Source organism: Tursiops truncatus, chromosome 3 (assembly GCF_011762595.2).
Source record: "Tursiops truncatus isolate mTurTru1 chromosome 3, mTurTru1.mat.Y, whole genome shotgun sequence".
NCBI lineage: Eukaryota > Metazoa > Chordata > Mammalia > Artiodactyla > Delphinidae > Tursiops > Tursiops truncatus.
In genome coordinates, this window is record NC_047036.1 from 160,347,282 (window position 1) to 160,359,151 (window position 11,870).

Here is an 11,870-nt window from a genome sequence, read left to right on the forward strand (position 1 = left end):
CCGCAGCAGGATCTGCATGAGGTCAAAGGTGGTGAAGCTGATGCCCACAGCGATGGGACCCTTGAGCCAGTTCATGCTCAGCCTTTGTAGAGGCCGCGCACCACGCCCTCTCCGCATGATGGTGTGCATCGTGCGCGCGATGGAGGTGCGCTGGTGGCCCGTGACGCCGGCCGTCTGCATGCGCCGCCGCACCACGTACCAGCGGGTAGGAGGCGACTGCCCGGTGAGGCCCGCGCAGGCCCCGAAGATCATGCGCTCAAAGGGGTAGGGCTGCAGGCGGCCACTGTACTCTGCAGGGGAGGGGGGGAGGGGCTGTGAGGGCGATGGGAGGGGGCGCACACCCGTGCCCCCTCGCCCGAGCGCTCACGTGCGCCGGCAGTGTCACAGCTGCATTCAGGACCTGACCGGCTCTCCTGGGCCTCCCACCCAGGCCATAGTTTCCCTACTTCCTCACCTACTGGTCCTCGTTTTCAATCAAATTTGAGAGAAAAAGATTTTTACAAGACAGAAAAGCACAAAGAATCATATAACCAAGTCCTAAGACCAAAAACGAGCTCACACCCAGTCACTCTTGTTCTCATCTAGTAAAGAAAAAAACATCACTCAGTGGGAAGCAGCCACATAGCACAGGGAGATCAGCTCGGTGCTGTGTGTCCACCTAGAGGGGTGGGATAGGGAGGGTGGGAGGGAGACGCGAGAGGGAGGGATATGGGGATGTGTGTATACTTATCGCTGATTCACTTTGTATACAGCAGAAACTAAACACACCATTGTAAAGCAATTATACCCAATAAAGATGTTTAAAAAAAAAAAAAAAAGGTTCCCTGGTGGTGCAGTGGTCGAGCGTCCGCCTGCCGATGCAGGGGACGCGGGTTCGTGCCCCGGTCCAGGAAGATCCCACATGCCTTGGAGCGGCTGGGCCCCTGAGCCATGGCCGCTGAGCCTGTGCGTCAGGAGCCTGTGCTCCGCAACAGGAGAAGCAAACAGTGAGAGGCCCGCGTACTGCAAAAAAAAAAAAAAAAACTGGAAAAAAAGAAAACATCACTCATGTCTGGAACCCTCTCCACAGCCCAGCTGCCTGACAGGCACCCTCCCCTGTGTGCTGTGAGGGCAGGTGGGCTGGAGGGAGGAAGGGGCAGCAAGGGATCACAGGGGTTCTTTAAAAATGTGTTGTAAATTGGAAACTAGGAATTAAAAACAGGGAGATGTTCTACTCACTCAGCAGATGGCAAAACATTAAAGAACCTGCCAGCACACCAGGGGTGAGAAGGGGCAGGGCGCCAGGGCAAGAGCAGTTATGGAAGAGCAGAGGATGGAGAGTAAAACCAAAAAAACGGGGTCTCACACCCACACAAGGAGAGGAGCTCTTGATGTCAGCTGACACAGAAAAACCCAAAATGGCCTCACGGCGCCCCAATGGGGACTTCCCCCCTCCACTGCTAAAAGGATGGGTCAGAGCTGCACTACCCAGAAGTGTACGAGGTGACTGCTCACTTGCTTCCCATAACCAGGAAACAGCACAAGGCTTGTTCCCGCTACACAAAAGCGCAGGTAGAAGGGTTTCCAACAGAGTTGAGGGGTGGAGCCCCACCCTAATAAGGAGGCTCAGGGGAGTGGGGCTGGGGGTTCTGGACAAGGGATCTCAGCTTTACCTGGACCGTTTTCCTTCTTTAACAAAAAACATCCTGGAGCAAATAAGGCAGTTTGTTAATGACGGATCGGACCAGGAGGGGGAAGGATGGGTGGGGTTACAATGTTCTTTGTACTTTTATAGTTTCTCAAATTACCAAAACACACGAGGGCACTTCCCCTCCGTCTAGGTTTCACCCGTAGGCTTGTGTGCGCACCAGGGGCCTCCAGCCCTCTGGGTGACACTCTGGACTTCACAAGGTGCTCTCAAAATGAGGCATTAAAGGTCAGGAGTCCAGCTTCCCGGGGCTGGCCTGATATGTGTCTTCTCATCCAGACCCTGGGCCCCCGGCCTGCCCCTCCCAGGGGACTCTAGTGCCCTCTGCCTCCACCCGCCTCCAGCTCTGGTGTGACCCGCGGAGGTGCTGCCCGGGCTCCACACTGCTGACCTCTGTGCAGGCTCTTGAGTGTCTCGTAGGTGAAGAAGCTCAGCCGGCGTAGGGAATGACCCCCAGCACGGTGGGAATGAATCCGTGGTAGAGGTCTTCAGCCCCTCTTCTCGGGAGATACGGATGAAGACGTGAAAGATGTTGCTATACTGCAGGACAGAGCAGGGGGCGGGGGGAGGCCTCAGTTCGCTAATCTCGCCTCTTCCCACGTCAGCGGGGACAGGCCTGGATGCTGACCGACAGAAACCTCACAGAAGTTCTGGCATTCGAGGGGGCCATGCACGCCCAAGGCCATAGCCACCTTCACCACTGGGATCACGCCGCTGTGCTCAGCGCTTGGCTGGGTCTGCCTCCACATGAACACTGCGGGTTGGATGGGAGCAGAAAATGATCCCCAAGCTAAGAGACCCAATTACGGCCTTTCTGGAACAGCTGTGGAGCCGCACACCTGGCCCGCCCTGCGGTACCGGGGGAGGGGGAGGTAGCAGAGCCTCAGCCCAGCTCTGTCTGCAGCTGGATGTGGAGGCCCAGACCCAAACCCCAGGGGCCCAAGGGAGGGAGCAACCCGGGGACCCACTAGACACAGAGCCCCCGTGCTGGTGAAACGTCGCTGTGCGTGTAGGACTCACATTTCCTTTGGGGTCACGGCCATCCGTGCCCTGACCAGGTCCAGGGGGTAGGTCAGCGAAGCGGCGTCGTTCCAGCCAGTGCACCAGCGAGGAGGGGGGCCAAGGGGGCAGGGCTCTGAAAGAGGGTCGGTGTGAGAAGGTCAGAGGCCAACGCCCCGGGTGCCTACAGGTCTGGGGGCGGGGAGGGATGGAGGAACGGCACTGGCTGCAAGGAAGCCAGACGAGTTGAAGCGGGCGGCGCGGGGGAGAGTCTCTGGTGGATGCCATTTTGAAGTTGCCCTGGCTGCCTCGCCTTTCTCCTCCTCGTACGAATGAATGAACAACGAGCACCTTCCCTACCCGCTCTGGGGCACAGGTAGGATCAGTGGCCGTCTGGGACTTAGGTTCTGAGGGGAGACCGGATAAACAAGAGAAGTTCTGAAACGCTGAGCAGGTGGAAGACAGGATAACAGGGTGATGTAATCGCGCTGAGAGGGTTTTTTTTTTTGGGGGGGGGGGCGGGAGGGAGGGCTCACTCTCACGCGGAAGCCGTAGTAGCTGCCCAGTAGGCGTTTACTCCTCGTGCGCGCTGAACTGGATGGCGGCGTAGGGCACCACGCGCACCATGGTGCCGAGTTTCCGCGCCACAGGCTGAGGAAGCCTTCGTTGAGGTAGGTGAAGTAGAGGACCGGAAGGCCTCCTGGGGGGAGGGCAGGGGAAAGGGGCAATGTCAGTGCCTCCGGCTCTGCCTGAGCAGTGCCTTTGCTGGCAGAGCGCTGGACCTCCCTGCCCACCTTACGTGGCCCAGCCCTGCGCCTGGGGGGGAGCCATCGTCCCCCTCCCCCGCATTCTCTGGGCTCTGCGCTAGGACCCCCGCACGCCAGCCCCAGTCCTCCGGCCTGGGAACTGGAAAGCGAGCCAGAGGGACCCAGGCTTGCAGAGCAGGCTCAGAGCCCCACAGAGGGTGTTTGTTGGCGTCTGGTAGTCTAGCTTTTTAAAATATTCTTCTTTTCCTTTATTAAGAAGGTAGCACCTGCTCCGTGTTTAAAAATAAATCAAATATGACAACTGTGACTTTAGACTGTCAAGTCCTCTCACACTACCCCAAGGATGCAGGGGGGGGGGTCTCCCGTCAATTCCCAGGGTGGGCTGTGTCCAGGCAGAGCTCAGGGTGCAGATGGGTGGCCTTGCCCTGGTGCCTGGCAAGGGAGGCCTGGTCACCCGGCGGCCCTGGAGCTGGCCTGGGGGCGGGGGTGGGGGAGAAACCAATGGGAAAAAGCACCTTGAAAAACGCTTCCCAACTCTACCGCCCTCCTCCTCTGCTGCTGCCAGCCCAGCAGGGTGGAGCTGAAGGCCTAGAGCAGGGGCTCCTTGACCTAGTGGCTCACCTTGGCAGAAAATCTTTTTGAGGACACTGGAAAAAAAACAAAACAAAACACAACAGAGAGTGTGAGATATGAAGGATGGGACCCTCCCCCAGTCTGCATGACCCACTCCGCAGGGGTCTGGTCTGAGCATGGGGAGTGAGAGCCCTCCCCTGGGAATGCCTCCCCCCCACCCCTACAAGGCTGAGGTGGGGGCGCCCACAGCAGAGTCAGCCTCCCCCAGGAGCCTCGTCACCGCCCCGGCCCACGTCCAGGCCCCTCTGCACACCGGCTTCTCCCCAGGAAGGGGAGCCAGCTGCCACCTGACCCCGAGGACAGTGAGGATCTCTGTAGGGGCCTGTGGGAGGACGCACCCCTCCGGGGTTGACACCCAGCAGTCCCTACCCATGTGGACCCATTCTGCCAGACCCCTTTGGGGGAGGCATCCCAGCCACCAGCCATGTGGGGTCAGCAAGGGGCTCTGGCTCCTGCAGGACAAGGCCACGGGGGTGTCTGACATCTGCGGCCTGCCCTCTCTTCTCCACAGCCTGGCCCAGGCAGCCCTAGTGCCACTCTCCCGCTCTCCAGGGCTGCTGGCTCACGCCCCCCCCCCATCCTCCGCTTCCCAAGCGTCGGCTGTGTTCCCAGGATAGCCTTGCGCTCCCGTCTGTGTGGACGTATGCACACCACCTGCCTCGGAGTTAAACCCAAGCTCCCTGTAGGGCGCTACGCTGAGCATCTGTTCCAGGAACAACACAGCTGCCTGGGTATGCGTGTGTGTGTGTGTGTGTGTGCGTGTATGTGTGTGTATGTGTGTGTGTGTGGTGGGGAAGGGACGTGTGCTCAGCTGCATGCCCGTCCTTTCCCACGTCAGCTCACTCCTCCACCCCCTCCTCCTCAGGGAGGAGGTTGATATCAATGCTCCTGTTATATGGATGAGGAAACTGAGGCCAGCAGTCCTCTCTCCAAACAGCTGAGGGGTGGGGGTCCCAGGTTGTGAACCGTCCTCCTTCCCAGCAACCCTCAGGCACTGGCCACCGTTTGCAGGACAGAAAGGCCTCATCTTCAGGGGACCCTGTGCCTGCTCAACCCTAAGAAGGGAGGGAGATGGATTCTTGAACTGTGTCCTCCCAGCGATATAGCCATGTCCTCACCCCCGCACCTGGAACACGACCTTAACTGGAAACAGAGTCTTTGCAGATATAATTAAACTGAGGTCACACTAGAGGAGGGTGGGCCCTAATCCAGTGACATGGGTCCTTATAAGAGGAGAGGACCCAGGCACAGAGGGAAGGCAGAGACTGGGGGGAAGCGGCCACAAGCCAAGGATGCCTGGAGCCACCAGAAGCTGGAAGAGGCAAGAAAGGTCCACCCTCAGGGCCCCAGCAGGAAACCAATCCTAGAGACACCTTGAATTTGGACTTTTGGCCTCCAGAAAGTGGGAGAATAAATTCCTGTTCTTCTAAGCTGCCTGGTTGTGGTACTTTGTGACGTCAGTCCTAACACACTAACAGACTTTCTAAGTGGATTCTACAGAGGCGTTTTAAAAACCGCTTTGCAGAGCGGTCTCTGGGGGGCCGTGGAGGGGGAGGAGGGTTGCTTGGCAGCTTCTCTATCGCAGGGGATAGATGGACAGGCAGCGTTTACCTTGGAAGATTATTTTGGTTCGTCCAGGGGAGCTACCGCCGTTTTGGCAAGAGCGCCAGCCAGGGCCCCTGACAGGAGGGAGCTAAGAACTTGCCTGTGATCACTCTGCAAGAAAACACCACGAACACGCAGCTGTCATCAGAGAGGGAGAGGAGGCGTTGTTCTGCTCGGGAAAGTTCCTGAGCGTCTACCTTCTCCCCCTGGTCCAGGGCTGACAGACACACAGTGGCCAGAGTGACACAGCCCTGCTAGGCCCTAAGCATGCTGGCACGGGCTGAGCCATGGTGGGTCCAGCAGCCACAAAGCCTGGTGGGGACACAGTGAAAACCTCCTGGGCCACAGGGACCAACCACATGAGAGGTCATGCACTGGCTGGGCTGTCCCGTGAGGTTCCAAGTTCTCGGAGATGGCCTACGACGGGACGAACTCCAAACATAAGCGTCACCCCTGACCTGTCCTACCTTCAAGCCTTGGTTCCACCCACCACCTGTGTGTGAGGGATTCTCCCACTGCAGTGTTTCAGGGGAAAGGTTCCTGGTGGTCTGGGGAGTGGGTGGGGCATATTAGGCAAGCAGACCCTGACTGTTCAGGTGTCTCCTTTCCACAACTTTCTATCAGGACTTCAGGGGCTGGCTGGCATCTGTGGCTCTTCATCCAGCCAAGGCAAGGGCGATGGTGACAGATGTGGCTGACCAGCACTGTGCACTCCTGTGGCCAGCTCAGAGCCAGTGCTTTCCCAAGTCTTCCTGTGGCTCCCCGAGCCCCGGCTCCAACAGCCCTCCTTCCCTAGAGGCCCAGGGAGACCTGAGTTGTCACACAGGAAGCCACCTGCTCATCGGGTTGGAGTCTCCAATCCCCGCTGCTGACTCAGCCACAGAACTTTCTGGAAGTGCTCTTCTGGACACGCCCCACATGTCCTCACTCTGCAGCGCGCAAGGCTGGTGAGGAGCAGGTAGCTCAGTGATCCCGGGAATCTGTGAAGTCCGCTCGGACCAGGCGCCCTCAGGGGACTAGAGACACGTGGAGCGGGGCTGGGGCATGTACAAGCCTTCCCACTCCCCTCACGGGGCTGCCAGTCCACGGGGGGAGCCAGACATGAACTAACCCTTCAGACAAATGTGTGAGCAATCACCAATCTGGGAGCGGCTATGAGGAGGGGGCTCGGGGCTCCAGGAGAATGCGGGGTGAGGGGTAAGGAACCGAGGTGGAAGGATGAGTTACACCTAACTGCAGGGCTTGTGTGTATGTGTGTGTGCGCATGTGTGTGTGACACTCTTAGAGGGGGAGGAACGCAACGCTCAGAGGCCAGTGAGAAGGAGTGCGGGGCCCTGGGGGACCACAAGGAGGGTAGGGTGGCTGACACAGGGAAAGGGACGGGCACAGGGAAGAGAGAAGAGACGAAAGGTGGGTGGGGCTGGACCCCACAGAGTGTGGAGGCCTGACAAGGAGGCTGGTCTTTGCCTAAAGAGAAATGGAGAAGTGTGGAAGGTGAACAGGCTATTTTAACTGAAACCAGAGAAGAGGCAGCTCCTGTGAAACCCAGGATGGAGATGGCAGAGGATGGGACCAGGGGAGGCTGCGAGAGGGGCGGGATGAAGGGGCATTGGGGGTACAACTGGTAGCCTGGGTCCGAGTGGGCATGGTGGAGTCCAGGGCTACCCCCAAGTTGCTCAGCTCAGCAGGTGGCTCAGGGGGAAGGGCTGGGTCTGTCCACACTCCTGGCCTGAGTCTGGGCTCGGTGCTCCCTTCACCAGCCCAGCTGACTCTCCCTAAAAGAACAGAGTCCCGCAGCAGTGTTTTCCCCTCTCAGTTTCTGAGGCCAAGCTTCACCAGGGGGTTCCATCTTCTTGCTTCACAGAGGCCTGTCACGGGGGACCCTGCCTTTTGTGGGGTCACACAGCAAGGTTCTCGTCCTTGGTCCTATTGCTTTGAGGGTTGTGGACACTGATGCCAGAAGGCTCAGCGGTGTTCCTGGCACCAGCTCGAGGCCCTGTGCCTCAGTTTCCTCTCTGTGAATCAATGTGGGACAGCTGACTCGAGCCACCGTGAGCAAAGGGAATGCCCTAAGGGGAGTCTACGTGCTTTGTGGGCACCAGAAGTGGAGCCGATGTGTACCTTCCATCTCCTTCACCAGGTTACTTCCTGCGCCAACCTGTGGTGCTTACAATCACCAAAGCGAGCTCTGCACATGGGGAACACACATCTTAAACCCTAGCTCTCAGTGTGGCGCTCCAGGGACATGCTGTGAGCCCACTTCACATGCTTAGTGGAGGAGGCTGCTGCTGCCTTCGGCAGACGCTTCCCACTGACTTCTTTTTTTTTTTAAAGAGGCATCGGGGCAGCACATAGCTTATTTATTTATTTATTTATGGCTGCGTTGGGTCTTCACTGCTGTGCGCGCGGCATTTCTTAGTTGATGACAGTGGGGCTACTTGTCATTGTGGTGTGCGTGCTTCTCACTGTGGTGGCTTCTTTATTGTGGAGCACGGGCCCCAGAGCGCGCAGGCTCAGTAGCTGTGGCACGGGGCTCAGTAGTTGTGGAGCACGGGCTTAGTTGCTCTGCAACATGTGGGATCTTCCCGGATCAGGGCTCGAACCTGTGTCCCCTGCATTGGCAGGTGGATCCTTAACCACTGCGCCACCGGGGAAGTTCCCACTGACCTTTTTTTTTAAAAAAAATTTTAATTTTTTTGGCTATGTTGGTCTTTGTTGCTGCACATGGGCTTTCTCTCATTGCAGCGAGTGGGGGCTACTCTTCATTGCAGTGCGCGGGCTTCTCACTGCGGTGGCTTCTCTTGTTGCAGAGCACGGGCTCTAGGTATGTGGGCTCAGCAGTTGTGGCACACAGGCTTAGTTGATCTGCGCATGTGAGATCTTCCTGGCCCAGGGCTCGAACCCGTGTCACCTGCGCTGGCAGGCGGGATTCTTAACCACTGCGCCACCAGGGAAGCCCCCCCAACTGATTCTTAAATGACCACAGCTGGCTTATTCTTTAAGAGCTTGGCCGGCATAGCATCACTGAATGGTCAAAGTCTCCATACCCGTCATATGGAGAGATCCTGCAAATGAAAAAGGAGGCAGGCAGCCCGACGGAGAGGAAACAGGTGATCCACAGAGTGGATCCACACCAGTGGGAACATCACAAGAAGATGCCTGGCTCCTTAACTAAAGAAATGGGACTTTGCAGAGGGAGCTCCCTGCACTGGGCTGGCCAAGCAGGCCAAGACTGAGTGGGTTGTGCCAGCCAGCGCAGAGGAAAACCGGCGCTGTGCGTGTCCCAGTGCACGTCAGGCACGGGGGCCTTTGCTGGGCGTGTCCGCTTGGCGGGATCCATCGGGCCAGTGGAGGGAAAGCCACAATCTCCCTCACACTCTGACGCGAAGTTCACTCAACTGTGAGGGATGGGGCCTGCTCTGGGGCTTGCCCCCGCCCCCGCCCCCAGCATGGTGACGGTGGCCCCGAGAACCAGTCCTCCTGCCCACCTGGCGTTCCACAGGGAGACCTGGAATTTGGGGAAAGGTCAGGAGGGCCAGAGGATGATGCGCTTCAGGCTTTGAGCCCATGGACTTTGAGAACTGCCTGCGGGTGCCTGAGCCAGCCTGGCAGTGAAGGTGGGTTGGTTAGTCATGTTCTAGGTTCAGCTGGAGAACTTCTACTGGCTTCTATGGTGAACAAGCACAGGGCTGATCCAATTTCTTCTCTTTTTTCTTTTCTTAAATATTACTTATTTATTTATTTGGTCACGCCGGGTCTTAGTTGCAGCGGGTAGGCTCCTGCAGGTGCAGCTTACGGGCTACTTAGTTGCAGCACATGGCTCCTTAGTTGTGGCATGTGAACTCTTAGTTGCAGCATGCATGTGGGACCTAGTCCCCTGAACAGAGATCGAACCTGGGTCCCCTGCATTGGGAGCGCACAGAGTCTTCACCACCATGCCACCAGGGAAGTCCCTGATCCAATTTCTTTATGAGGGAATAAGGCTTTTGTCTTCAGTTGAAGGGGTAATCGGAGATGAATTTCAGAGCTGAGGGTAAACTCCTCCCTGGAGCGAGGAGTTCCCCTGCAGCCAACCCCACCTTTGGCTAATTCTTCTGCGTTGGCAAATCTGAGTGAGAAAGGGGCTCAAGGACACCTTCGACATCCTAGCCAAATTTGAGCGAGGTTTTGGCTTCTTGCCAAGTGGTAGGGCAGCTGGATCCACAGCACAAATGGGGCTATAAAAATGGAATAGGAGGCGGCCTGCATCACCCCGGCCTCGCCCTCAGCGTGTTCAGGGGTGATTTGTAATGGGGTACGAGTACAGGAGAGGGACTGGGTGAGAATGCCCAATGGGGGGGGCCAGGGTACTTGCCTTTGAAGACACATGAGCGGGCAGGATGGGCTCGCATCCTCACGCAAACGCACCACGCCTTCCTTCACACCATTACCCATTCCAGGCCTGCTCAGGACGGCGGGAGACTCAGTCCTGGGGAGCAAGAAGGGACGAGGTGAGAATCTGGCCTCCTCCACCAGCTGGGGCCTCTGATTCATCCTCAAGTGGCCCGATGCCAGCATTGCCCAGTGGCACGCTTCTCCTAACCTGGCTTCTGTCTCTCTGCAGGATAAAGACACCCGAACCTACATCTGGATGTCAGTCCCCTGACCTGACTGCTTAATCATTTACAAAAGCTCTTCTCATCAGCTCTTTTATTTCATCCTCACAAATGGGCCTCTGAGTCCTCTGTTTTTACCCTAGTACCAACTGCCCAGATTGGCTCAGAGAGGTTAAGCTGGCAGCAAGGTCACACAGCAGGAGGCAGGGGCGTGGCAGGGTGTAGGGTGTGGAGGCTGGAGGGCTCCACCTGCCCTGGAGCCCAATGCCCTCTGGGCTTATGCCAGCTTGGACCTGAGACTCCGTCCACAGAAATACTTTTAGAAAATTAATCTTTGTCCTACTGTGTGGCTGCCTGCCCTTTGCGGGCAAGTTATAGTAAAGTGTCCTAATACTTAAGGATTCCTCCCTGGAAACCTGTAAGCAGATAAGTTAGGGGGTCCCCGGAGAAAGAGAACCAGGAATGGCTCTCTTGACATAAGAGAAGCCATTTTGGCCCAAGCCATTTTGTGAGCTAAGCCTGGCAGCAATGCTTGCCTTTGAACAGGTCTCGGTAATTAATGATCTAAAGCGAACAAAGGAATGCAGGAACAGAGAAAAGGCAGTTAGACAGTAGTGCAGAGTCCTAGTTCCTCCTCAAGGGATAGACATAAAATAAACATATCTTTGAGTTCTCTGGGAACTAAGGCCCCCACCCAGGTGGAGGGTGGAATGATGTTGACCCTCTTGACTTCAATCAACTAAAGCTTGGACTCTGTGGACCTTTGCCCCAATTCTATGCTGAATTCTCCTCTGTTCAAGCCCCTTCATGAATATGCATGTACCCTGAGCTTAAAACTTCCCAATTTTGCTGTTTGGGGAGACACTGCTTTGGGAAAGGTCCCCGGTGTTCCCCTTACTTGCTGAAAGTCATAATAAATCCTTCCTTTCCCCTCCCCATCTTTGGCTTGGTTGTCTCTATTGGCTTGACACACCAAGAGATGAACCCAGTTTTCAGGTAACACAGGCTCGTGTCCAAATTTCCTCTTATGAAAGAATGTCTTTTCCTCTTGTAAGGACACCAGTCCTATTGGATCGGGGTCCACCCTAACAACCTCAAGTAATACATCTTCCTTCTCCCCATCTTTGACTTAGTTGTGTCTATTTGCTTGACACCCACCACGACGTGAACCCAGTTTTCGGATAACAAACCTACCTTTAACCTCCTAGTGCAGGCACACTCAAAGCTCAGCCAACCACACGGAGGGACCAGGAGGAAAAAAAGGATGAAGGACTGGTGTCACGGAGATGCCACTGGGCACCGGTATGCTTGGAGGTATCCCTTGCTTTAAAATCACCCAATGAATCAACATGCTTTCCTGTAAAATGATGCAAACGAGGCAGATGCCCCCTGAGCCAGCTCTGGAAGCCCCTCCTGCCCTCCAGGTCCTCCCAGGCACCCGCTGGTACGAAACATCCTAGGAAGCACAAGCAGGATTCTGTTCCAGGTGGCCTCTGCCGCTGTTTCCTACCTAAAATGGTCCCTGGCTCGGGGATGAACAGCTGCTTCTAAGACGGGGCCAGAAACTCAACGATGAGCCTGGAC

The 11,870-nt window shown here is 56.7% G+C and overlaps 1 pseudogene; it reads right to left on the minus strand.

The window, feature by feature from the left end:
* LOC117311892 (mitochondrial coenzyme A transporter SLC25A42-like) overlaps positions 1-11,669 on the minus strand; it is a 14,627-nt pseudogene extending 2,958 nt beyond the window's left edge.
* Between the last annotated feature and the right edge of the window lie 201 nt (positions 11,670-11,870).